The following is a 25,574-nucleotide window of genomic DNA, read 5'->3' as shown; positions in this document are numbered from 1 at the left end:
GCTAATATTTTGGGTGCTGATGGGTTATGACAGTGGAAGTTAATAGTGGAAGTTAATAGGTATATATCATTAATTTATAAGACCAAAAATGATTGTAGCCCAATTAAGGATTCTAGCTTTAACTCTCAAGCTAGCAGATATGTAGAGTATATGGATGTGTTTTAAGTGTGCCATTTATCTACCCTGGAGGACCATCCGTAGCCATCTGCGCTCTTAAAGGCTCTTCGGGTGCATTAGCTACCTTTTTCAATAGAATTAGCCCCCAAGTGCAGGAAGAAGCTACTATGTAGTTAGCAATGATAAAGAATATATTGAATATCATGTTGCCTGGCCCATATTCACATAGTTTCTCAAAGTAGGAACGCTGATCGAGGATCCAGGTCTGGCCTGTCTATGTAATCATATTCATTAAGATCTATCTAAAAGGTGAAACTGATCCTAGATCGGCAGCAGTCCTACTCCAAGGTGCTGCCGTCTCACGGTTGTTAAACACCAGCCAGCTCCTCCAGCTGTCTGGCCTCATTTCTAGCTACAGTACCGGAGCATGTCATTAATCACTGTCCTCAATGGCGGCATAATGTCCCATTCTTCTTCTCTCTTCCCCTTCCAGAACATTCTTTGATTAGGATTATAGCCCGGTGGAACTCCCCAACCAGCTGGTGCGCTTGTCCTTCTGGAATGTTCACTGTCACTATTGCATCATTTGGTTGTTTATTATGAGAGGTGCCACAGTTAGACTATGTAATAGATGTTAGTATGTTAGAACAGTCGAGGGCGGTTGCACAGAGATTAAGCCCACGCCTGGACTACTTTAAATAGCTTTCAAAGAAGATTCTCCATTATAAACACTAAGTACAGGAGTGGTTTTAATCTGGGTCTGTGTTTATCACTATAATAAACCAGACGCTAGGCTACATCATGCTGTATGATGGGTTGGTATTGTTTGGTTTTAATCTGGGTCTGTGTTTATCACTATAATAAACAAGACGCTAGGCTACATCATGCTGTATGATGGGTTGGTATTGTTTGGTTTTAATCTGGGTCTGTGTTTATCACTATAATAAACAAGACGCTAGGCTACATCATGCTGTATGATGGGTTGGTATTGTTTGGTTTTAATCTGGGTCTGTGTTTATCACTATAATAAACCAGACACTAGGCTACATCATGCTGTTTGATGGGTTGGTATTGTTTGGTTTTAATCTGGGTCTGTGTTTATCACTATAATAAACCAGACGCTAGGCTACATCATGCTGTATGATGGGTTGGTATTGTTTGGTTTTAATCTGGGTCTGTGTTTATCACTATAATAAACAAGACGCTAGGCTACATCATGCTGTATGATGGGTTGGTATTGTTTGGTTTTAATCTGGGTCTGTGTTTATCACTATAATAAACCAGACGCTAGGCTACATCATGCTGTATGATGGGTTGGTATTGTTTGGTTTTAATCTGGGTCTGTGTTTATCACTAATAAACCAGACGCTAGGCTACATCATGCTGTATGATGGGTTGGTATTGTTTGGTCTTAATCTGGGTCTGTGTTTATCACTAATAAACCAGACGCTAGGCTACATATATGTATGATGGGTTGGTATTGTTTGGTTTTAATCTGGGTCTGTGTTTATCACTAATAAACCAGACGCTAGGCTACATCATGCTGTATGATGGGTTGGTATTGTTTGGTCTTAATCTGGGTCTGTGTTTATCACTAATAAACCAGACGCTAGGCTACATCATGCTGTATGATGGGTTGGTATTGTTTGGTCTTAATCTGGGTCTGTGTTTATCACTAATAAACCAGACGCTAGGCTACATCATGCTGTATGATGGGTTGGTATTGTTTGGTCTTAATCTGGGTCTGTGTTTATCACTAATAAACCAGACGCTAGGCTACATCATGCTGTATGATGGGTTGGTATTGTTTGGTTTTAATCTGGGTCTGTGTTTATCACTAATAAACCAGACGCTAGGCTACATATATGTATGATGGGTTGGTATTGTTTGGTTTTAATCTGGGTCTGTGTTTATCACTAATAAACCAGACGCTAGGCTACATCATGCTGTATGATGGGTTGGTATTGTTTGGTTTTAATCTGGGTCTGTGTTTATCACTATAATAAACCAGACGCTAGGCTACATCATGCTGTATGATGGGTTGGTATTGTTTGGTTTTAATCTGGGTCTGTGTTTATCACTATAATAAACAAGACGCTAGGCTACATCATGCTGTATGATGGGTTGGTATTGTTTGGTTTTAATCTGGGTCTGTGTTTATCACTATAATAAACAAGACGCTAGGCTACATCATGCTGTATGATGGGTTGGTATTGTTTGGTTTTAATCTGGGTCTGTGTTTATCACTATAATAAACAAGACGCTAGGCTACATCATGCTGTATGATGGGTTGGTATTGTTTGGTTTTAATCTGGGTCTGTGTTTATCACTAATAAACCAGACGCTAGGCTACATCATGCTGTATGATGGGTTGGTATTGTTTGGTTTTAATCTGGGTCTGTGTTTATCACTAATAAACCAGACGCTAGGCTACATATATGTATGATGGGTTGGTATTGTTGCCAACTTCCCAATATGTCAGTGTTGGTACAGTAATCAAATCAAAGTTTATTGGTCGCGTACACAGTTTAGCAGATGTAGCGGATGTTACTAGCTCCTAACAATGCAGTAAAATGTCATAGTAAACTTTTTTACATTTTTTTTTTTACTCTGGAAATCAAGACATATCGGCACGTATCCAATTAACAGCCAAATAGCACTGACAGTAATCCAAATTCAATCTATACGTATGTATACTGCATGAATTTACACAATATATACTACATCATATGTACAGCATTTGATATTTCAAGACTCTAGTATATTAATACATATGTATGGGCAGACGATTGGGTAGTTGGGAATCTCTAAAACTCTGGGCCCCTTGTGGCCCCTATCTATCAGGCAGAAGGTTGTGACTGGAGCCCTGGAGCTCCAGATATTCCAGGGGGCAGCTTGATAAAGTCAAGCCCAACAAAGGCCACTGTTCTCTGGATAGGAGGGCAGGGCTGAGGGCAGGACCAAGGCCATAGCCAGGAATGTGGCGGTTGAGGGCCCCGTGCCCCACCCACTGTTACCCCCTTCCCTAACGTCTGTCCCTGTCACTCTGATTCACCCCCCACACCCCATAACCAGTCTTCAATGGAGGAGAAACCCACAATGTGGTAAAGTGCTTCAAGTATATTGTATTAGCTTTCTCTCTCTCCCGCTTATCTTCTTTCTCAGTCACTCTTGTCTTCTTCCTCCTTTACCTCTCCTCTCTATACTGTTCATCCATCTCCTTCTCAGACACTCCATCTCTCTCCCCTTCTCCCCCCTCTCTTCTCTGTCTTTGTCTCTGGGTCAGTGGGGCCCTGATGGCAACAGTGTGACTCCACTCGGATGGCATTCCCCCATCCAGCCCTCCCGGTCATCCCCTCAATGGTGTCTCTGTCTGGCTGGAGGCTGGAGCGGGCACAGGGGTCTCTTCCTGCATCACACCCTATCAGGGGGCAGGGGAGGGCGCTTGGAGAGAGGGAGGAGGGGGGGACAGCTGCTGCTCCAGGGGCTCCTCCTGTCTCGTCCCACCCAGTCCCACTCCACTCCCCTGGACAGTGAAGAGTCAACACACACACTTGGTTACTACATCGATTGTTTGGTTGGTTGTATGTAAGGACTGATTTGTGATCAGTTGAGATCTACTCTATCGTCTTGGGCCTTGTGAAGTAGACCAAACTGGATTAGCTGTGTTCTGTGACCAGTAACGACTTCTCTCGGATCAGTTTGGGGACTATTGGGTTATTGACTTCTGTGCCTCATTGACTACAATGGAGAAGAGGACAGTAACAGGGGTTCAGCACTGCTAGAGTCTTCATTGCCACTGCTGGCCTTTTCGGGATCGATAGCACACGGTAGGTCTGTGCTGGCCTGGTTCCAGATCTGTTTGTGTTGTCTTGCCATCTCTTATGGGAATTGTCACAAGGGCCATAAGAGTTGGCATGACCATACAAACTGATCTGGAAGCAGGCTAGGTCTGTGGACAGTTACTGTCTAACAGTGCTGCTATTCAGCTACTGTGTGCATCACTCACTGTCATGTGTGGTTGTTGTGAAGAGCTTTTTGGACTGTTTTCCACTGACAATAGAAAGTATGTGTCAGCGAGATGCCATTGGCTGTCTGGCTGGAGACACCAATGGCATTTCTGGTTGTGTGCAGTTTCACTGGATAGGAACCTGGCTGGGGTTTACAGGGACAGGTTTAGCTAAGTGTTAACTAGAGTAGAGGTGTGCTGAATGGAATGGCCACATGGGGTGTGTGGGTCAGTGGAGAGAGAGCTTTTGAGTGATTCTCATTGCTCATATTTTCCCTCAGCTCTTCATCCCTGATCATTTCCCTCCCACCCCTACACACGGTCTGCTACCATGCTAATATGGGAAAAGCACCCCTTAATCAAGTACTCTGTATTGAAGTTGCAGTGAAGCACCACTCAAACAAGCCTTCTTCAACACGCTCTTAACCAGCACCATTGAAACTAGTCAGACCAACTGTTACTATGGACAGCAGCAGAGTGGCAGGTAGCCTAGTGGCTAAGAGCGTTGTGCTTGTAACTGAAAGGTCTCTGGTTCGAATCCCCAAGCCAACTAGGTGAAAAATCTGTCAACGTGCCCTTGAGGTAAGGCACTTAACCCTAATTTCTCTGGATAAGAGCGTCTGTCAAATGTCCCCATGTCTGTTTTAAACCAGGGTCGTTTTCATTAGGCACCAAACGGTAGAAAAACTACTGAAACGGGAAGGAACTACCTGAGCTTGTCCAATAAGAAATGCTTAGCAAAAAATGAACACGACCGAGGCCTGGCCTAACCTCTCGCTCTTTCTCTCCCCCCAGTGTAACCTCACCCCATGGCCCTGTCTATGTCCCTACAGGGTAACCTGAGCCCAGAGTGCTTTGTCATGTACCAGAGAGAGGGGTCGCCCTCCTCTTTTCTCCGACCGCAACAGAGCAACGCATCAACAACATGCTAATGTGTGCTGCTTGGGTTAGGTTAGGCTGCAGTTCATGCTGGACAGGACCAGTTGTACACAGACGGAGTTAATTGCCCTGTGTATTATCTGGAGGCTGTTTTTGGTTGTTCTTGTTTTATGGTTGAATAAACAGTGATTATTACATGTAGATATTTTAGGGCGGAGCATACTGTGTGGGAGCGGGGCGGGGTCAAGCAGACCTCTTGAACCCTGCGTCGGCATGTTTACTTCATGACTGTAAGGAGTGTTAGGGTTTTTTTGCAGGGTTGTGCCATGAATGTCGGTCTATTAGAATTTCAAAGGGTGTGTGTGTGTATTAACGTGCGTTTCTGCCGTGCACGGCTGCATGTGTGTGTGTGTGTGTGTGTGTGTGTGCGTGTGCGTGCGTGTACGCGCGCGCCCATGTAAAGTTCCTCCTTCAGCCAGCCTGTTTATTTCTCCAGGGTCGACTCTCCTGTTGACAGAGTAGGACAGCAGGACGATGCTCTTCCCACCCGGAGTTCTCTCTCCTCTCCTCCTGGCTGTTCGTCCCTACTCAGAGCTTGGCCCGCTAACAAAGGGAACTCTGTGGATGGAAAAACAATTGAAGGGAGGGTGAAAAAAAACACACAGCATTGTTAATCCGGTTAAAATCTTAACCCGAAAAAAACAACAAAGCTTTTAGTTTGCATTCCTCACAGGCCATTGCTGGCTGTGCTCGGGTGAGGCCAGGGCTCTGATCTCCAAGGGGAGTTGTTTTTTCTGCTGGTGTGGTTTCCCCTCCTTGTTTGGAATTCCATGAATAGCATTTGTTTTCTGTTATGTCATCTTTTGTATCCAATTTCACTGTTCAATATTCAATAGCTCTATCAAGTGTCCATTGATGGGCAGAGTCTATTTCGCTCCACGATATTGCTCAACCTGCTCAACCTGAAGCGGAGCGATTAAGCACAATTAAAGCTGCAATCTGGGAATGAATCCTTCCAAAAAACTCAAGCTTAGCATAAGTGAGTCAGCGAATCAGAGTTGGTGGCTCATAGCAATTAGCCACAGTTTGTTTTCATCATGTGCTTTTGAGCCCCTCTTATCCTTGAGTTAGCTTCTCATAGTTCAGGGAGCAGGTTTCATTGAACAAGTTAACAACCTTATAAGTTTAAGCTACACAGTTTAGGTGACAAGACATCTAGATGGGCCGGGCCTCATTTGTAAAAAATAAAAGCATTAGTGAGCAGACTCCTGTTTAGGCATCTCAATTGGTTCTGTCTCGTTCCCTTCTCTGACTGACTTTCAGATGGTAGTGCCTCTGACGGTCACTGACACCTGGGGGTTTATTCTTAGTGCCTTTGTGCAACTAAAACTAAACCATTCTACATTATCAACCCTATCCATCCCACAGTCTTAAGTCTGCCATATAAATAGAATGGGTTTCTATTTAGGTAGTTTTCCTATGCTATATGCCATTGTCTGGGTCTTGTGCCCTGTGTTTACACCCCATTTGCCTTGGAAGCACTGTGGCTGTGTACCAAATGGAACCCTATAGGCCCTGGTTAAAAGTTTGGCACTATATAGGGTGCCATTTTGGATGGAACCTGTGTCTCATAGACAGATGGAGGTCAAATTCTATTGTAAAATCCTAATTGCCCGAGGCCCTTTTTAGAGTGGTTGGTTGTGTTCTTCCACAGTCGGGCTACTAGACCTAACCAGACCAAACTATGTCTGTCTGTAGTGACTGTGGGCCCTGGGTGTTCCAGACACATAGTTCTGGCTTGTCTGTCCTAGTAGGGCTCAGAGGAGAGAGATGGAGAGGCTGTAGAGGGAGAGGGATGGATTGGGATATAAGAAGAGGGGGAGAGTGGAGGAATTTTGAACACAGGCCTGTCCTTGTGTGACTTACAGGACCAGAAGAGAGAGCGAGAGGGTGGGATAGCTAGAGGGAGGGTTAGAGAGAAGCACACAGAGGCCTGGGCGGAAAAACAAAGCCCCTGTCCAGCTTTTAGTCAGCCAGGAATGGAGCCGTATGAGCGAACACAGTGACCTTTCTCTCTCGGTCTGTCTCTCTCTGTCCCTCTTTCTCTCTCTCGCTCTTGTCTGATCCCCTGAGCCACTCTAGGACAAGGCCATGCCTAAAAATATGGGTTGTTGTGAAGTCTTCAGGGGTTTGTTAAGCTTTTCAAGAGGGAGTGGGGGAGGTTTTAGGGGTGTACTGTGGAATTTAAGTAAGGGATGATATGTGAACAGATCATCAACATGAAAATGTCTCCCGTCTCTCTGCAGGCATGGAAGAAGCGGTGGTTTGTTCTCCGCAGCGGCCGTCTCTCGGGCGACCCAGACGTGCTGGAGTACTACAAGAATGATCACGCCAAGAAGCCCATCCGCGTGATCGACCTCAACCTGTGTGAACAGGTGAAACACTACTTATGCTACGGCGGATTAGGGCCCAGAGTTTGTTAATCTGGACCCTAGTTATGTAATACGTTTTTGTCAGGTCACGTGATCAGGGAAAACTAATGGTCCTAGTAATGCTACAGTACCACTAGCTAATACTGCTAAAAGGCAGTTATAACAGTAATGACATTGACTGTGGCTTATTGCTACTGTGGCTACAACGGATATTGTTACCCCTATTGTTTGTTATGCTATGTGCTAATGCTAAGTCCTACTGTTACGTGGTTGGTAATGCTACAGCTACATGCCCCACACAGGTGGACGCAGGGCTCACGTTCAACAAGAAGGACCTGGAGCACAGCTTCATCTTCGACATCAAGACCATCGACCGCGTCTTCTACCTGGTGGCCGACACGGAGGACGACATGAACAAGTGGGTCCGCTACATCTGTGACATCTGCGGCTTCAACCCCACGGACGACGGTAATGATGCTACACACATCCCTGCGCAGGCACGCACACGAGAGGAACTCTGAGATGTGTCTATACAGGGAGAGAAAGGCAGAAATGCAACAGAACAGTGATATGCATGAGGAAACTGTAGTCTTTCCCCACACGTATTATTCTCACATAATGATTATATCCTGGTGTAGTGTGGGTTTGGACACTGTGTGCCAAGCGGCCTTTGTTTCCAGCACAGGCTTAATGAGGCCTAATGAGCCGTGTCTTCAGGTGGGTTCACGTTACCACATGTTTCCCTGTACTGTATAATTAAAGCATTGTGTGCCCCCCTCCTAAGCTGAGCCACTGCCACTTTCTCTCCTTCTCTACCTTTATTGTTCCCCCTTTCTCAGTTGCTCATTTGTTTTCTCTCGTGGTCTTTCTGTCACTCATTTGTTCTCCCTCTCATTTGTTCTCCCTCTCATTTGTTCTCTCACATTCGTTACTTCATTCGCACGTGCGCGCTTACTCAGGTGAAAAGTGAGTGAGTGGGGCCCACCAAACCGGAATTGTGGTTTATTTAGAGTTCCTCCGTCTACGTCCATTCCCACCGTCATCAGTGGGGGCCACATACAGGTGCCTCCGGACCTGAACTTCCCTCTCAGCTGACATGGGAGGTACTGTCGAGTTCAGGGCCTAAAATGACCTCTTATTTTTTTTATATGGAAAAATCTATCAGCCACTCAAAACGGATGAGCATGCTTTGTAATATTTCTAAAACATTTATTACTAGTAAGAAGTAATGTGGTATATTAATTACATTTTTAACCAAAATATCACAGGTGAGACCATGTTCACCTGTCCCTTTAAGAGCTGAGGGTTACCGTGGTAACGTGACTCCAGTCTTCATGTTTGTGCCTTTGAGATTGAGTCTGACTAGCAGAAGAGTTGTCTTGTCCTCTCTAGCTGTTGAAACTCAAACATAGAAAAACAACCTAGCTTGTGAACAAAACAATAAAAATGGCCACTGACGTTTATGCCTGTGCGTAGCGCTTCTAAAAATGAATCTTTCACTCTTCAGGTGCGCACAGCCTCCAGCCCAGGCAGTGTTGCAGAAGAGGTGGTATAGGCTATATATGATTCGTATTTCTTTGACTTTGTGTGATTCATTTACCAGCTATGAAACAAAACCAATTCCAAAATCTACCTGCATTTTGCAGCTGGTGTGTGTTAATTTTAGGCCGTGGTTGAGTTGCAGAAATGGACTCTATAATCTAAACTCACTATTGTAATGCATGTGGGTTTAATCAGAATGTTAGAGGCCCTAGTTGAGGAGAAATGTCCTGGACTATATCAGCAGTACCCACTACATCTATGACAAAGGGGCGACCATGTATCCAACAAGGTCAGCTTCACTCCTTCCTCGGTGTTGTGGCTGTATCCTACCCTCCCTGCTCTAGTGTAACCTCAACCACAACGTATCACTTATCTATGGGGCCATTTTGGAATGTTGAGTTTATTATGGTTTCAAGCAGCAAGTTTGTCTTAATACCCATGCAGACTTCTGTGGTCGAGCGGTGTGGCTCTCATATGGCCTTGGCTACTGCTCTCTCTGCCTCGCGAAGTCTCGCTCGCTGATCATACAGCACAAACAAAGAGGGGACAGTTCAGCCCACTCCCGCGCCCAGGCGAAGGTGCACCGTGGCTGGGGAAATGTCAGCGAGTGGAGGGGGCTGGAGCAGCAGGGCTGGAGCCCAGTGGTGTGTGAGGGGGAGATTGAGGAAAGGGATTTTCCTGCTGCCTGGGTGAATCGGCACAAAACACAGACAAACAAGGGGATGGAGAGAGTGAGTGATAGTGTATAAAGCAGTATAGTAGTGAGAGTAGGAGGGGAGTGCGGGAGGGAGAGAACTGAAGAGGGGAATGGGGAGAAGAGACCGGAGAGATGAAGGGATGCAATGTATAGGGAGTGATTGAGGGCGAGAAGGAGAGTGTACAGGATAAAGCAGGAGAATAGTGACTGATTGGTGCGCGATTGAGTGAGAGGGTGTACAAGATAACAGTGGAGGAGAGGAAGAGCGGGATGGGACGAGAGGGAGAGAGTAAAGATTCAGAGAGCAGCTGTCATCTCAGGGTGCGCATCCTTGAGCTTGAGCACTTAGGGAGCCACTCAAAGACGGTGTGCGTGTGCGTACACTGAGAAGTGTAGGTGGGGAGTAATGCAGGCAGAGAGAGAATACATTATGAATAGAGCCCAACCAAGCACAGTCATCTCCACACAGACCTACATGGAGAAGGACAAGGCAGAGACCTTGAGGAAATGCTGTCTGGCCGTGGTTGGGATTCAAAAGGCAAAACGTAGATTTGGATAAAAATACAGCTGAGTATTAATGGTGTGAGTAACATTGGCAGATACAACAGCTGTAGGAAGGAAGGAAGCATTTGGGTTTATTTTCCTCAGTAGATCCCATCAAACTGTAATATACATGTAATGCTACATTTTCATTAAATGGTTGTACTCTTCATGCGTAGTCATTGATTGTGAAGATTTGAAAGTCGGTATTTGCGTGGTTCCCAGACGCATGCATGCCTGTGTACGTACAATGTGTCCTTCAAGTCTGACTCATCACCTGTTTTGTACTGCTGTATCTTGCGGTATCTCAGTCATGTGTTCGGTATATTATTCCCACTTCTCTGTAGTGCTTTTATAGAACGTTATAATGTTTTCTGTACACAAACAAGTCAGAAATCTAACCATACAAGCACCTATAATATCACAACAGAACATGTACGTTTCGGAAATAACTGTGCATGGAAGCATTCTCAACATCATTGTCCTATCTCCGGTGTACAATGCATAGATGTTCTGACTGTCTCCCCTCTTCTCCCTCCCTCCCCCCTCTTTCTTCCCCACAGAAGCGGCAAAGGCTGCCCACCAAGCGGCCAGCGGTGGCTCTGTGGTGGACACGCCCCCTCACCCTGGCCTGGGAGGTCCTCCGGCCATGCTGACCAACGTGCCCCCTCCCTACCAGCCGGTCAGCGTGCGCCACCTGGACTCTGAGTCCAGCCTGGACGAACCCCAGGACTACCTGTGGCTGGTCAACTGTGAGAGCAAGAAGCCAGAGCCCAACAGGTGGGTGTGGGGTCCATGATGTGACAGGGCAGCGCTGCCATCAGTACAGAGTGGAGAGGTGTTGTGACTTTTCCCTCTGTTTCTCTGACATCTCATCTCCATCTGGCTCCTGTTAGAATGTACGTTAGGTTTGTCACTCTCGTTTTTTCAGTTTATTTTTTAATTGATTTTTTATACAAAGTATGGTGTCTTTAGGCTCCCCCCCACCACCTTCTCGGTTACCTCTTTTGTGCTTTAGTAGGTCTCTTGTACTGTCTGTATAGGTTGTCCATATTTCAGTGCCTCTTCTCTCTTGTTGATGTGGTTCTGACTCTCTCCTCCTCCTCCTCTCTGTGTGTGTGATGGTGTAGCTCTGTGACTCCTCTCCCCCAGGAGTACCTCCTCCTGGAGGAGTGTGAGAGCAAAGGGGCTCCTTCGCCTCCCCAGGTTAATCAGTGAGTCTGGAGCAGCCTGTCTAGTGTGGAGTGACACACACACACACTTGTGCACAAAGTCACACAGGTTCATAAACATGCACATATACATGTAGACACACACACACACACACATTGTAAATACACACAAAACTAACACAGCACTTAACCTCTGGGATTGATGTGTTTGAGAAGTGATCATGAATCCAAAATGCAGCTCCTGGCTGTTCTCACAGGGAAGTGAGGAATGATCCAGAATAGCTTAATATGTCATTAGACCTTTGGCAAAGGACAGTGCAGTGTTTGACCCTGCATGTTTTGAAATGATCCACAGGATGAAACATGGATCATTATACTGAAGCTACAACTCAATACGATCTGCTCAACATATCCAGTGGGCCTCAATAGGAGTTATTGGTGGTTCTGTTGCTGTAACCCATATCACTAACCTATGTTAATGTGTGTGAAATGTTCACACACCATTCAGCCTTCTGATGTTTATATATCTGTGCCGTTGCCACAGAGCCCACGCCGAGTGTTCCAAGTCAACCTCGTCAGAGACGGACCTGAACGACAACGTCCCCGCCCACCGCACGCCAACCTCCACTAGCTCCTCCTCTAAGCACGCCAACGGCTTTTCCTCTGTCCTGCCCCCTCACCCCTCCTCTGCCTCCTCCATCTATGACTCTCCGCCTTCCCGCGGAGGCGACCTCTCCTCCAGCCTCTACCACCTCCCCCGCTCCTACTCCCAGGACACTGTGCTCCTTCCCAAGTCGGCCACCGCCTCCTCGCCCCCCGTCCCGGTCGACGGCGACGCCCCAGAGATCTACGTCTTCAACGCGCCCTCGCGGAAGCCCTCCATGGAGACTCAGATGAGGAACCTGTCGGTTAGCTACGATATTCCTCCCACACCAGGCAGTAACTGTACCTATCAGGTGCCTCGAGGTCCAGCGAGTGGTGGGTCTGAGGGTGGGGATGGGATGCCTCCGCCCCGGCCCCCCAAGCCTTCCCTCAGCTCCCTGACCCCGGGGCACCCGCCGCCCCCCCCGCGGAGCGCTCGCCCACGGACACGTACTGCGTGCCGCGCTCCATGTCGGAGACGGATGGGAACTACTGCGTGCCCACCAGCGCCGGGAACAAGGCCCTGAGGAGCAACACCATCGGCACCATGGACTCCTCACGCCTCAGGAAAGGTATGGCTCATTGATTGATCTTCATTCATTGTTCCTGATTTTATTAGTCCTGTCAAATAGATGACGAACATATATAATTGATCACCAGCATTCCATTTCACTCTCACTTTTTGCTAAGTGACAGGGTACCACATCCTTTCACTAATCATTAGGCTAAGTGATATATGTGTGCATCATTATAAAGGCTAAATACGCCAGCTAGCAACGACAGGATGTTCATAACAACACATGGCTGGTGTGTGCTGTTGTCAGCCAACACTATCATCTGCAGCGCAAAGCAAGTGTCTAATCCTCCAGGATAATTATCTTGACGCGACAGATGTGTTTTTGAATGGCTAATTACAAATACTTTTTCACAGCTGAAGACAGCCTTGCCTCCAAGGACATCTGGTGTAGCAGTATTAGTGGTGTTCGGTTACCATGCAGACAGACAACACGTACCTCAGAGTTTAGGAGAAAGCAGTTTGGTGCCTCAGTCCCAACCTCTATGTACATTTGATGCTCCCAACCCATTTGCTCTACTAGCAATAGAGAAACAACACTGAGGCCCTCATCACCCCCTCTGGTGGTGGCCTCTGGTAATAATATTTTTCTTGTTAACCTCTCTAGGGTATATTGGGACGCTAGCGTCCCATCTGGCCAACATCCAGTGAGATTGCAAAGCGCCAAATTCAAATACAGAAATACTCATTATAAAATTCAGAAAAAAACATATTTTACATAGGTTTAAAGATGAACTTCTTGTGAATCCAACCACGGTGTCAGATTTTTAAAAAGCTTTACGGTGAAAGCATACCTTACGATTATTTGAGAGCATAGCCCAGCAGACAAATCATTACAAACAGTAACCAGACAAATAGAAGTTACACAAGTCAGAAATAGAGAAAATGTATCCCTTACCTTTGATGGTCTTCATATGGTTGCACTCAGAAGACATTAATTTACTCAACAAATGTTCCTTTTGTTCGATAAAGTCTCTTTATATCCAAAAACCTCAGTTTCCTTCAGTAATCCACAGGCTCAAATGCAGACAAAACAGGCAGACAAAAAAATCTGAATTGTGTCCATAAAGTTCATAAGAAGCATGTCAAACGATGTTTATATTCAACCCTTGTTTTTAGCCTAAATAATTGATAATATTTCAACCAGACAATAACGTTGCCAATATAAAAGGTAAACAAGAAAGGCACTCTGTCGTGACACGGTAGGGTCCACTCATTCAGACTGCTCTTACTCCCTAATTTTTCAGAATACATGCCTGAAACAATTTCTAAAGACTGTTGACATCTAGTGGAAGGCATAGGAACTGCAATTTGAGTCCTAAGTTGATGGATACTCTAATGGCATTGAATAGAAAATCTACAAAACCAACAACAAAAAACTACTTCCTGAATGGATTTCTCTCAGGTTTTCGCCTGCCAAATCAGTTCTGTTATACTCGGACACTATTTTAACAGTTTTGGAAACTTTAGTGTTTTCTATCCAAATCTACCAGTTATATGCATATCTTCTGGGCCCCGAGTAGCAGGCAGTTTAATTTGGGCATGCTTTTCATCAAAAATTCCAAATGCTGCCCCAGGACAATCATTTACACAACCAAAAAAGCATTGGAGGTTAAAGTTCAAGATAAAACATTATGCCCAGCTACATCCGGTCCAAGTCTGTTCTTATCATTTAACATGAAACGGGTCTGTTAAACTTACACAAAGACATTTTGCAAATGTCCCGGGATTCCCCGTTTGTCTAGTCCGTTGTGTACCAGAGTAGGCTTTGCTTGCCTTGGCTTTAGAGTCTGGCGACCTTCCAAGTCGTATCATCCTGTTTGTCTGAAATCCATTAGTGTGAAGTTACACATGATGACCAGAGCAAGAACGGCCACTATAGTCCAGCTGCCTTAGTGCCGAGATGACAGACTTCACATATCCCTGTTCAACACTTACTGTGGTTCCAATGGTTCATTTGTATTCCCTTTTTATTTAGTATTTAACCCCATTTTGATTCATAATGCTGTAAGCCTGGACTACTATACTGTAGGTTGTTGTGTTTACACTGGTTTTAAATGTTCTGTCATGTTTGTTGCAGATTTGGGCTCCCAGGACTGTTACGATATCCCTCGGACGTTTCCCTCTGACAAGAGCTGCTCGTTTGACTTCAACGAAAGCTTCAACAGCTACTTGGTCAGTCTTTACACGACATGCTCCTGAATCAGTTTAAAACGATCAACGTAAAGGACCTCTCACATTGATACTGATCCTTCCAAGTATTGGACTGTTATGACTATGGAGCTTTGAAGTGTACTAAGGTGCAGATTAAGATAAAGGAAGCTTGCATCCTCTTACTACATTTCGTGTGTGTGTGTGTGTGTGTACGTGTTTTTGTCTTACGTCTGTCTATGCCCTCATGTAGCCTGCCTCCCTCTCTGCCCCCCCTCCCCTCCAGAAAAACAAAGGCATGATGCCAGTGGGCAGCCAGTCCATGGAGGAAGTTGACCAGAACTGTACCCATGAGCGCCAACTCCCCGTCCCACCACCGCTCCGGCAGCCTGTCGGGCTGTGAACCCATCATGGAACCCAACTATGTCCCCATGACCCCGGGCCCGGGCACCTTAGAGTTCTCCCTGGGCAAGCAGGTTCCCCCGCCGGCCCACATGGGGTTTCGCTCAAGCCCCAAACCCCACCCCGCAGGCCCATGCTCATCAGCGATTGTCAGCCCCCGCCCGTGGACCGCAACCTCAAACCGGACCGCAAAGGTGAGGGAGGAGAGGGGGGCAGGGTGGGTGGCTGGGGGGTAAAGGGGTGTGGCTGTGAAAGGGAATGGGGGTATAAAGGGGTGTGTCTTTGAATGAGAGAGAATCTTGGTACGTTTGTCTTTATCTGCTGTTGCATCAACGTTTTCACAACCGCTCGTCTCTCCACATCCTGGCATTCAACTCTAACTCGCGCATATTTACATGTGCTGGCTCATGGTTATGAAAGGCAGATTACCATTGCATTATTTTGAATTATAAACTGGGTGGTTCGAGCCCTGAATACTGATTGGCTAAAAGCCGTGGTATAACAGACCGTATACCACGGCAAAGGGCTGTATCCAGGCACACTCTGCATTGGGCAGTGCATACGAACAGTCCTTAGGTGCCCCAGAGGTGCCTTATTGCTTAAGTAGAACACTTCATAATGTGTCATTATACAATTCCTGTATGGCATCAGACAGGAGTGTGGATTGTTGTGGCCACCCTTTGCTCCTCTCCTCAATGTAGGCAGTGTCCTAGACCTCTCTCCTCAATGTAGGCAGTGTCCTAGACCTCTCTCCTTAATGTAGGCAGTGTCCTAGACCTCTCTCCTCAATGTAGGCAGTGTCCTAGACCTCTCTCCTCAATGTAGGCAGTGTCCTAGACCTCTCTCCTCAATGTAGGCAGTGTCCTAGACCTCTCTCCTCAATGTAGGCAGTGTCCTAGACCTCTCTCCTCAATGTAGGCAGTGTCCTAGACCTCTCTCATCAATGTAGGCAGTGTCCTAGACAAAGCCTCCTCCACCCTCCTCTCAGCCTTCTCTTTTAGTTTAGCCCACTCTCTTCCTCATTTTCTATCCCCCTCACCCAATTCAAAGGGACTTTTGTCCATGAGTTCAGGGGGCCCTCTCTGAGGCTTTGGGGGGGGTGACCGGCCTGGGCTACCATCACCATGGAGCGCCCGGAGCCCAGAGCGGTCACCTCTGTCCCCATTGTCGTGCCCCCCTCTGAAAGGGCCTCTTTGATGGAGCAACAGCCCCCTCCTGCCCCACCAGGGGACATTTAATCTAGAGCGGGAAGGATTTGAATATCCCACGGGGGAGGCAGACCCAAAGCAGAGGTCATTACCAGTCACTGTCAATGGTAGAGAAGAACGGGGGAATATGATAGAAATCCTGAAGTCAGTCCCTCTCTGTTCACGGCTTAGAGCTTTAACTTTCAGGTCACTGACTCTTGGTTATTTTCATTCCCGTGTCTTCCATGGTGTCATCATGGGGTGCTGGATATGAGTGGTTCGGTGCAAGGACATGTTAGACTATAATGTTACTGTAGTCAGGGGCTCCTCATTACGGCGACAAAGGGATCGGCAAACAGTTACTTGAGTTTTTCATAACCATGGGTCATCACTGTGAACTTCCATCTCAATGCAATCTCTGTCCTCACCTAACCACCTGCTGAGTTTGTGACCTCTGTTGTCCAGCCTGTGTGTTCTTGTATGGCTGTTGTGTTCTGTTGGCTTCAGGGTTAATCTCTCGAGCCTTCCCTCTGGCTCGCCGGTTCTGGTACAAATCCCAAATCAAATCGATCGCTAGACCCTATGCACTTGGTGGAAGTTTGACCATATTGCTTTAACAAATCAATTCCTCTCAGATCTCCATAATTGAATAGGGTCCAGGGGTCCATTTGGGATTGGGCCTCGCTTGCTTGGTTTGGTTCTGTAGGCGAGGTCTTGTGAGGCTGAAGCATCTGTGGTCGATGCCAACACGTAGCTTCATTCATTCACTTCCTTATGGCTCTGTTATGGGGTCAATTCTAAATGTCTGCCATGGTTTTATCTGGAGTGCGCTGTGTTCTCTGGCTATAGTGAAGGTTATACATACGGTTATAACGTCGGTCTGCTGGTGTACAGATAAATGTGCTCTTTTATTGTCTGCTGTTGTGGATGTGTTGATGCACTAAAAATGACTCACCTCTCAGTGGATCTTCCACATTTATACTGGTGCATGTTGTTGTCCTGTCAAGTCTGAGGCCAGACTCTCACTAGAGGGAGTGCAGCTACGACCGGAAGTTAGTTTTAGCTGATTAGGAGAATTGACCCAGCAGGTTAGGAGACATAGGTTAAGGTTAGGGAAATGGTTAAGGTTAGGAAAATGTTATCCTAACCTGCTGTGAAAAGTCACTTCTGGTCGTAGCTGTACTCCCTCTAGTCACAACCATGTTGCGTGGGGTGAGGTGCATGATGGGAAATGTTAGCGTCTGCTGTTACCATGGCGATGGTCCTGTCTATACTGGTATATACACCAATAGGGACGAAGCAATGGCAGGGTGGAAGTAGTGAGTTGTCTCTCAACAGTCTGTTGATCTGTCGGCTTTGCATGGCAGGGTTTTATTAAAATAGGGGTTACAATGATGTCATCGTTTTATCAATGATGGTAATGTGAAAAGTCTTCTTTTTTAACCAATCAGGTCAGAGTCCTAAAATAATAAGAGCAAAGGGGGTTGGTTTAGAGCGAACCGACTCTCAGACCGTAGGGGAGTTCCCAAGACGACGCAAGGGTAGGTACTACCAAACAACGACGGCTGAAACTTGGTTCTGAATACTCATCTCTCATTCTCTCCGAACGTGTCTGAACTCAACGCATGCTTCTGAATGTTCTCCTGTGACCTGTGACATCACATGGTATCCTGTCTCATCCAATCAACTAACTCCTGGACCCTCTTCTGTTCAGTTGTCATTTCTGATTCCACATTTTGTTCTCATAACACGTTTTTGAACCTCACCAACACCCTAGAGATGTTATCCTCTAGGCTTCTTCAGGAAATGGTGCAAAGATCATATCTCCGGGTGGAAGATCTCCAGTACGTAGGAGAACGTTGTCAGTGTACTAGTGTACCGCACCAACAACCAAATCTCAAGCCCACATATTCAAAGTAATCAATAGCATTAATGATTTACACCAGTACAGTAATTGATTCTTAGGTTAGTGACACACACAAACACACCAGTGATGGACTGTTCTAACCAACTACCTCTTGTATTTGTAACACTGTTCCGCATGCTCCTGTTTCAACATGTACTTCTATCATGTGCTCTTTATTGTATTTGTAATGGAAGAACGTTTATTGCTCAGTTACGATGAATGATATTTTCCCCTCTTTATGTTCTGTTCATATATATATATATATATATCCGGATTGCATGAAGGGTGTTTAGTACTGTAGGCTGAGAAGTGTTAGTGCTGCTGTCCTGTAGACTGCAGCACCAGATGGTGTTTTCTAGCCAGGCTGAGGGAGCTATGCTGAATGTGTTTCTATATAGCACCCGGGTTGCCAGATTGGGCTCTGTTACGTTAACCATGCGGGAGCAGTTGGCTGTGGACACTCAATGTGGACGTGCTCTATAAACCTATAACCAATTGATTACATTTTTGTATTACACTCAATTTCTCATATTGGAATCTAGCCTACAGTTTTAGTCTTGCAAGGAGGTATTGTGGCTTTTAGGGACCTCTGTTGGACAAATGAAAGCCTACATCCCCACCACCTTTTGTACGGTGGAATGGAATGTATTGTGTTGCAATGATGGTACGTGATGAGACTGACGGGGGTGTTTGCCCCTCCCCTCTACAGCCAAGCCCGCCCCTTTGGAGATCAAGCCCCTACCTGAGTGGGAGGAGTCATCGGCGCCCGTCCGCTCGCCTGTCACCAGGTCTTTTGCTCGGGAGTAAGTGTCTTACCCTTTGACCTTTCACCTCTACAGCAGCTCAGGGTCAAAGTGGCCCTTTGGCACAGATCTAGGATTATTGTCGCACACCGCATCCAAACCATTTGGGAGTAAAACGTAAAGCTGACCTTAGGTCAGCGTCAACTTAGTTGAATTCCTTTCTACTGCATGTGACTATAGGTTTGGTATTCTATCAGAACACTAACCCTCCACGCATGACTTTAGTCACCTCATAACATGTCAAAGTAGTCATGTCTTAGAAAATAGCTTTTTGTCTTTTTTCCAGTGAGTCATTTTTAATCTGCAGGGAACTCTGCAGGCACTGCTGCTATTTGTGTGTGTGTACCGACGGTGTGTTAAACAGCGTGTGTGTGATGCTGCTCAGTCCCTCCAGGTTCCCTATGCCCCCCAGGCCTCCCTCGGTGCATAGCACCGCCTCCAGCACCGACTCCGAGGACTGTGATGAGAATTATGTAGCCATGGTCTCTAAGGCAGACGAACTCGTATGTAACACACGTCCTCAACCACTCTCTTCTAAAATATTCATGTTAAATCATACAATGATTTATGTACATTTTCCCAAAAAAACTTGTCACATTAATAAGCTAATGTTCCACATAGTCAGTAGCCAATGAATGTATTACAATTCAATTATATATATATTTGTATTATTCATGGTCAAGTGCACCATTTGCAATGTAATTTGTCTGATGGCATATCTTAGTGGGCTGAATATCCATAGAACATCAGTATGCAGAAGAATTTAAATACACTACATAACCAAAGGTATGTGGACACCTGCTCTTCCAATGTCTCATTCCAAAATCATGGGCATTAATATGGAGCTGGTCCCCCCTTTGCTGCTTTAACAGCCTCCCCTCTTCTAGGAAGGCTTTCCACTAGATGTTGGAACATTGCTGCGGGGACTTGCTTCCTTTCAGCCACAAGAGCATTGGTGAGCTCGGGCACTGATATTGGACGATTATGCCTCGCTTGCAGTCGGCATTCCAATTCATCCGAAAGGTGTTCGATGAGCTCTGTGCAGGCCAGTCAAGTTCTTCCACACAGTTCTAGACAAACCATTTCTGTAAGGACCTCGCTTTGTGCACGGGGGCATTGCCATGCTGAAACAGGAAAGGGCCTTCCCCAAACTGTTGCCACAAAGTTGAAAGTACAGAATGGTCTAGAATTTCAATGTATGCTTTAGCATTAAGATTTCCCATCGCTGCCTAGCTGGGAACCATGAAAAACAGTCCCAGACAATTATTCCTCCTCCACCAAACTTAACAGTTGGCACTATGCATCGGGGCAGGTAGAGTTCTCCTGGCATCCTCCAAACTCAGATTCGTCCATTGGACTGCCAGATGGTGAAGCGTGATTCATCACTCCAGAGAATGTGTTTCCACTGCTCCAGAGTCGGCAAGCTTTACACCACTCCAGCCCACACTTGGCATTGTGCGTGGTGCATGCGGCTGCACGGCCGTGGGAACCCATTTCATGAAGCTCCCGGTGAACAGTTATTGTGCTGACCTTGCTTCCAGAGGCAGTTTGGAACTCAGTAGTGAGTGTTGCAATCAAAGACAGGCGTTTTTTACGCCCTACACGCTTCAGCACTCAGCGGTCCCGTTCTGTGAGCTTGTGTGGCCTACCACTTAGCGGCTGAGCCGTTGTGCTCCTAGACGTTTCCACTTCACATTAACAACACTTCCAGTTGACCGGGGCAGCTCGAGTAGGGCTGACATTTTATGAACTGACTTGTTGGAAAGGTGGCATCCTATGACAGTATCATGTTGGAAATCACAGAGCTCGTCAGTCAGGCCATTCTACTGCCAATGTTATGGCGATAGCGTGGCTGTATGCTTGATTTTATACACCTGTCAGCAACGGGTGTGGCTGAAATAGCTGAATCCACTCATTTGAAAGGGTGTCCACATACTTTTGTCCATATAGTGTAGTTTGACTTCTTCAAACATACTACTGTTTTTTGTTAGTGTGATGACATTGAAATGATGAGTCCACGTTTCTTGTTTCTAATTTCTCATGATATTATAGTATACCTAGTAAAAATTATAGTCCGTTATCATCCTCCTCGGCCTCCCAAACCTCATCTTTTATGGAGAAAGAGATGGTTGCCACAGAAGGACTCCTCTTCAACACTTCTATTTTCTTCACCTCTTCTCTCCTTGTTCATCACTTGTCATCCTGCTTTTTTGTCTTTTTCGTTTGTGCTTTCACTCCTTTCCCCCTGCAGGTATTCAGTCCATCTGGTGGACATCTCCTTCCCCCTGCAGGTATTCAGTCCATCTGGTGGACATCTCCTTCCCCTGCAGGTATTCAGTCCATCTGGTGGACATCTCCTTCCCCCTGTAGGTATTCAGTCCATCTGGTGGACATCTCCTTCCCCCTGTAGGTATTCAGTCCATCTGGTGGACATCTCCTTCCCCCTGCAGGTATTCAGTCCATCTGGTGGACATCTCCTTCCCCCTGCAGGTATTCAGTCCATCTGGTGGACATCTCCTTCCCCCTGCAGGTATTCAGTCCATCTGGTGGACATCTCCTTCCCCCTGCAGGTATTCAGTCCATCTGGTGGACATCTCCTTCCCCCTGCAGGTATTCAGTCCATCTGGTGGACATTTCTTTTTTGCTTCTTCTATTCTTCTAACTTGTGTTTTTTCTTCCATCAGTTCTCAAGGACCCTTTTTGTTGACTGGTCAGATAAAAATGATTTTCCCTGGCTCAGGCTCCATGATCTGGTGGTTTAGGCACGTGAACGCGACCAGGGTTTGATTTCTGTCTCCACCTTTCCCACTTTGTCTCCCAATTTGTCTCGACACTGTTTTGTCTTCCTGCTGTTTCTAATCTGTCTGAATACAGCAAAAATGTCCTCAATACCTTTTTAAAAATAAATATTTATTTTCCTGGTGGGTGTCATAAATTGAACAGCACAATCACTGTTTAACGTTGTTGTTCCATAATTTCCTTTAGGAGAGCATCTTAACTATACTAAATTGACTGGTTAACTTCACCAACAACAAAATGGGTAATTTCCTATAGTATGTCTGCTTGATTGTTTGTTTTCCAGGTCTTTATGACCTTTTTATTGATATGTTTTCCCTTATCGTTTCTTCGCCTTTACCTAATGTTTACTTCCTGTTGCTTTTTTCACTCATATATTTTTTCCTAGTCCCTCTCTTCCTCCTCCCCTCTCAGTACATCCTGTGTTGTTTGACCTCTGACCTTTCCCTGCTGTCTCTGTAGAGAGGAGTCCTTCTACTGCACTGTCCCCATCACCCCTGTTAAGAGGGAGATGGAGGGCCTTGACACCTTAGAGGAGGTGAGACGGGTTGCCAAGTGTGGTTAGACAAGCTGCCTGGGTTGCCAGTTTGGAGCCTAACCGGAGATGCCTATAAGAGCCTATGCTCTCACTGCATGGTGTGGGTTGTGGTGTAATTTCCCCACTAAGATTTCAGACACCGTCTGCAGTGGTAGTGTACATGTTGACGTGATTGAGGTTTACGTAATACATCAATGTATTGTTTAATAGTAGACTGTTCTAGTACTGTCTCCATTATAGCTGTACTACCACTCATCTTGCCCGCTCCTAGTGTGTAGCACTAACATTTAGTCATGCTCTGTGAGTGTCATCATCCCCCTATCTCCACTGTAACATGGTATCTCCCTTGTTGCTTAGAACATGAAGCTGGGTGCGTCCATGACGGCGGACGGGGGGAGCAGCCCAATGGTGAAGCCCAAGGGAGACAAGCAGGTGGAGTACCTGGACCTAGACCTGGACCCTGGCAAGTCTACCCCACCACGGAAGGTGAGACCTCACAATCTCTCTCTCACTCACTCACTCACTCACTCACTCACTCACTCACTCACTCACTCACTCACACACACACACACACACACACACACACACACACACACACACACACACACACACACACACACACACACACACACACACACACACACACACACACACACACACACACACACACACACACACACACACACACACACACACACACACACACACACACACACACACACACACACACACTACACTAATGAAACTGACCTGTATGTGTTCCTCTCCAGAAGAAGAGTAATGGGATTGGTCTGGCGGTGTCAGATGAGCGGGTGGACTACGTGGTGGTGGACCAGCAGCGGACGCAGGCCCTCAAGAGCACCCGGGAGGCCTGGAACGATGGACGCCAGTCCACAGAGACAGACACCTCCACCAAAGGGCCCAAGTGATTAGCTCACCCAGCTATAGCCCCACGCTGCTGGGCCGCAGACATTACTCCAAGCCCAGGCTCGGGCCCCGGCCTTCACCACCTCCAGACTCCTAGTGCTGAAGTGAAGGGGCTGGCGGACCACCAGGGCCGCTGAACTGTCTTTAGTTTACACTGCCATCAGTCAGTCTGAGGACAGAACAGCTACATCACAGCGCCCCTGTGTGGCAGACAGGGGGTATGTGCCAGGAATAAGCTGAATGCAGTATGGATGCAAGTAGGTTTGATTGATGTATCAGTCCTCCCCTGCCTGATACGGGGACTCTGTAAAGACATTACCACATCCACAAAGACTTGGAGTCTGGAACACTTACTGCCACTTATGGTGGATTTCAGTTTAGATGTTTTCCTCTAGTTGGTTGGAGAATGACCAGGAGACAACTTAAAGACATTTCCTTTATGATTAAATCACAACACTGTGGGACACTGTTTTGGGAGAGAATGAGTCATCTCTCTTTCAGAATGCTTAGTGTCTACTTAATACTTTACTGCCAAGGTTGCCTACTTTTGCTGGTAGGAAATTGGGCCATTTTTCTCTTGTACAGGTCTAATATTATCCAAAACATTGTAAGAGAGAACCAGGTTTTCTTAGTGAAAAACTTGTTGTGAATGCAAGAAAATAGAATACAAGTAACTTTTTCTGAAACGCAACTGACCAAGTGCTCAATCAAAGGTTTGGATTCACTGAAACGTCATTTAATCGACTGAGAAATGATTCTCTTCCTCGTTTAGTTTTTAGTGGAAGATGCAACGGCTTGACATTTGCAAAACAAAAAGAGTTGTACAAAGTGTTATGTATATAAACAGAAAGTGTCCTTTATTCAACACTATATACGGTGTGTGGTAATTCTGCAGGGTGGAATTCTATACGCTCTCCGAGATGGTATCGGGACATGTGATATGAAATGACAGAATCAACTGTGACAGCTTTTAACGGGAAGCTCCCCGACACTTTCTGTGAGTTATGCAAAGGTGTCAAACGTAGGTTTATAGGAGAGAGAAATCAGGTACTCATTCAAATACTAATAACAGCTATTTCCATTTCTAATTTATTTTGAGTTATCTCAACGATAGATGTCCAAGTAATCTATAAACGGACAGATTTGATGCTATAGAGCAAAGTGCTGTTGAAAATGCCTTCTCAACGAGCACCAGTCGACTTGTTTCAGGAGTTTGTGATGGCGTGTCGATTTCATTCTCTCTCTTAGGTTTTAATTTATTTCAAAAGGATTTACACGCACACCTTCTGGGGTCTGATGTATGTATGCCTTACGATCTACTTTACTTGATATGTCTTTGTAAATAGTGAGAAATTGTGATGTTTTACCTAAAAAAGAAAATACTTCAGAATCGTAGTGTTTTTTTTTTTCATGACAACTATTGGCTTTATTAACTTTCCAGGGACCCTATTCACTGTCTGAGTAGGAGTGCAGAAGCCGCTTTCCCGGAAGCATCTTAAGGCTAAATGAATTGTTAGAACCATAGGATCCTACGGTTCTAATGATGAACTTAGCCTTGAGATACTTTTGGGAACCCGGCCCTGGTTTAGGATCAGGTCTCCACTGTTCATGTAATCTTAGTCATTGTAAAAGGCAAACAACTGATTCTAGATCAGCACTCTTACGCTGAGATTCTTCATGAATACAGGCCCATTTCTCTCTCTAAGTCCTAAGCATGTTTTACCAGGAGAATCTTTGCTGTATATATTTGCACCAACTATTCCAGCATGTATCATTTGAATTGAAAAACTGTGCCTGTACTGTCATTTCCATACTACTTAATTCTCACCATCCCCCATTGCAGGGTTGTCTTGTCTCGAGACCAACTGCAAAACCTTGATGCTTTCTTTTCTTTAATGAATCAAAAGAGAAACATTTCCATTTGAAAGTAAACTAAATAAAACAACTTTTTTGAGTCTGTTTGTCACCTACACCCTACAGTATGTCACATATGTATTAAAAAAATGTTGGCGAACTATAGGGAGGAAAATAATGACAGAGGAAAGAGAAATGAAAAGAACAAAGGCCAGGAAGTCCCACCCACTGAGGCTGGTGGGAGGAGCTAGAGGACATGCTCATTATAATGACTGGAATGAAGTCTAACATGGTTTGTGTTTGACCATCTATTCCATTCCAGCCATTACAATGAGCCCGTCCTCCTATAGCTCCTCACACCAGCCTCCTCTGGACCACAGACATTTCTAGAGGAATGAGAAATGCA

General features: G+C 45.9%; 1 pseudogene; it reads left to right on the top strand.

The window, feature by feature from the left end:
- LOC124012039 overlaps nucleotides 1-25,266 on the top strand; it is a 72,017-nt pseudogene extending 46,751 nt beyond the window's left edge.
- Nucleotides 25,267-25,574: the final 308 nt, after the last annotated feature.

Source organism: Oncorhynchus gorbuscha, linkage group LG24 (assembly GCF_021184085.1).
Source record: "Oncorhynchus gorbuscha isolate QuinsamMale2020 ecotype Even-year linkage group LG24, OgorEven_v1.0, whole genome shotgun sequence".
In the NCBI taxonomy this organism is placed as follows: domain Eukaryota; kingdom Metazoa; phylum Chordata; class Actinopteri; order Salmoniformes; family Salmonidae; genus Oncorhynchus; species Oncorhynchus gorbuscha.
This window is presented reverse-complemented; position numbering and strand designations above follow the sequence as displayed.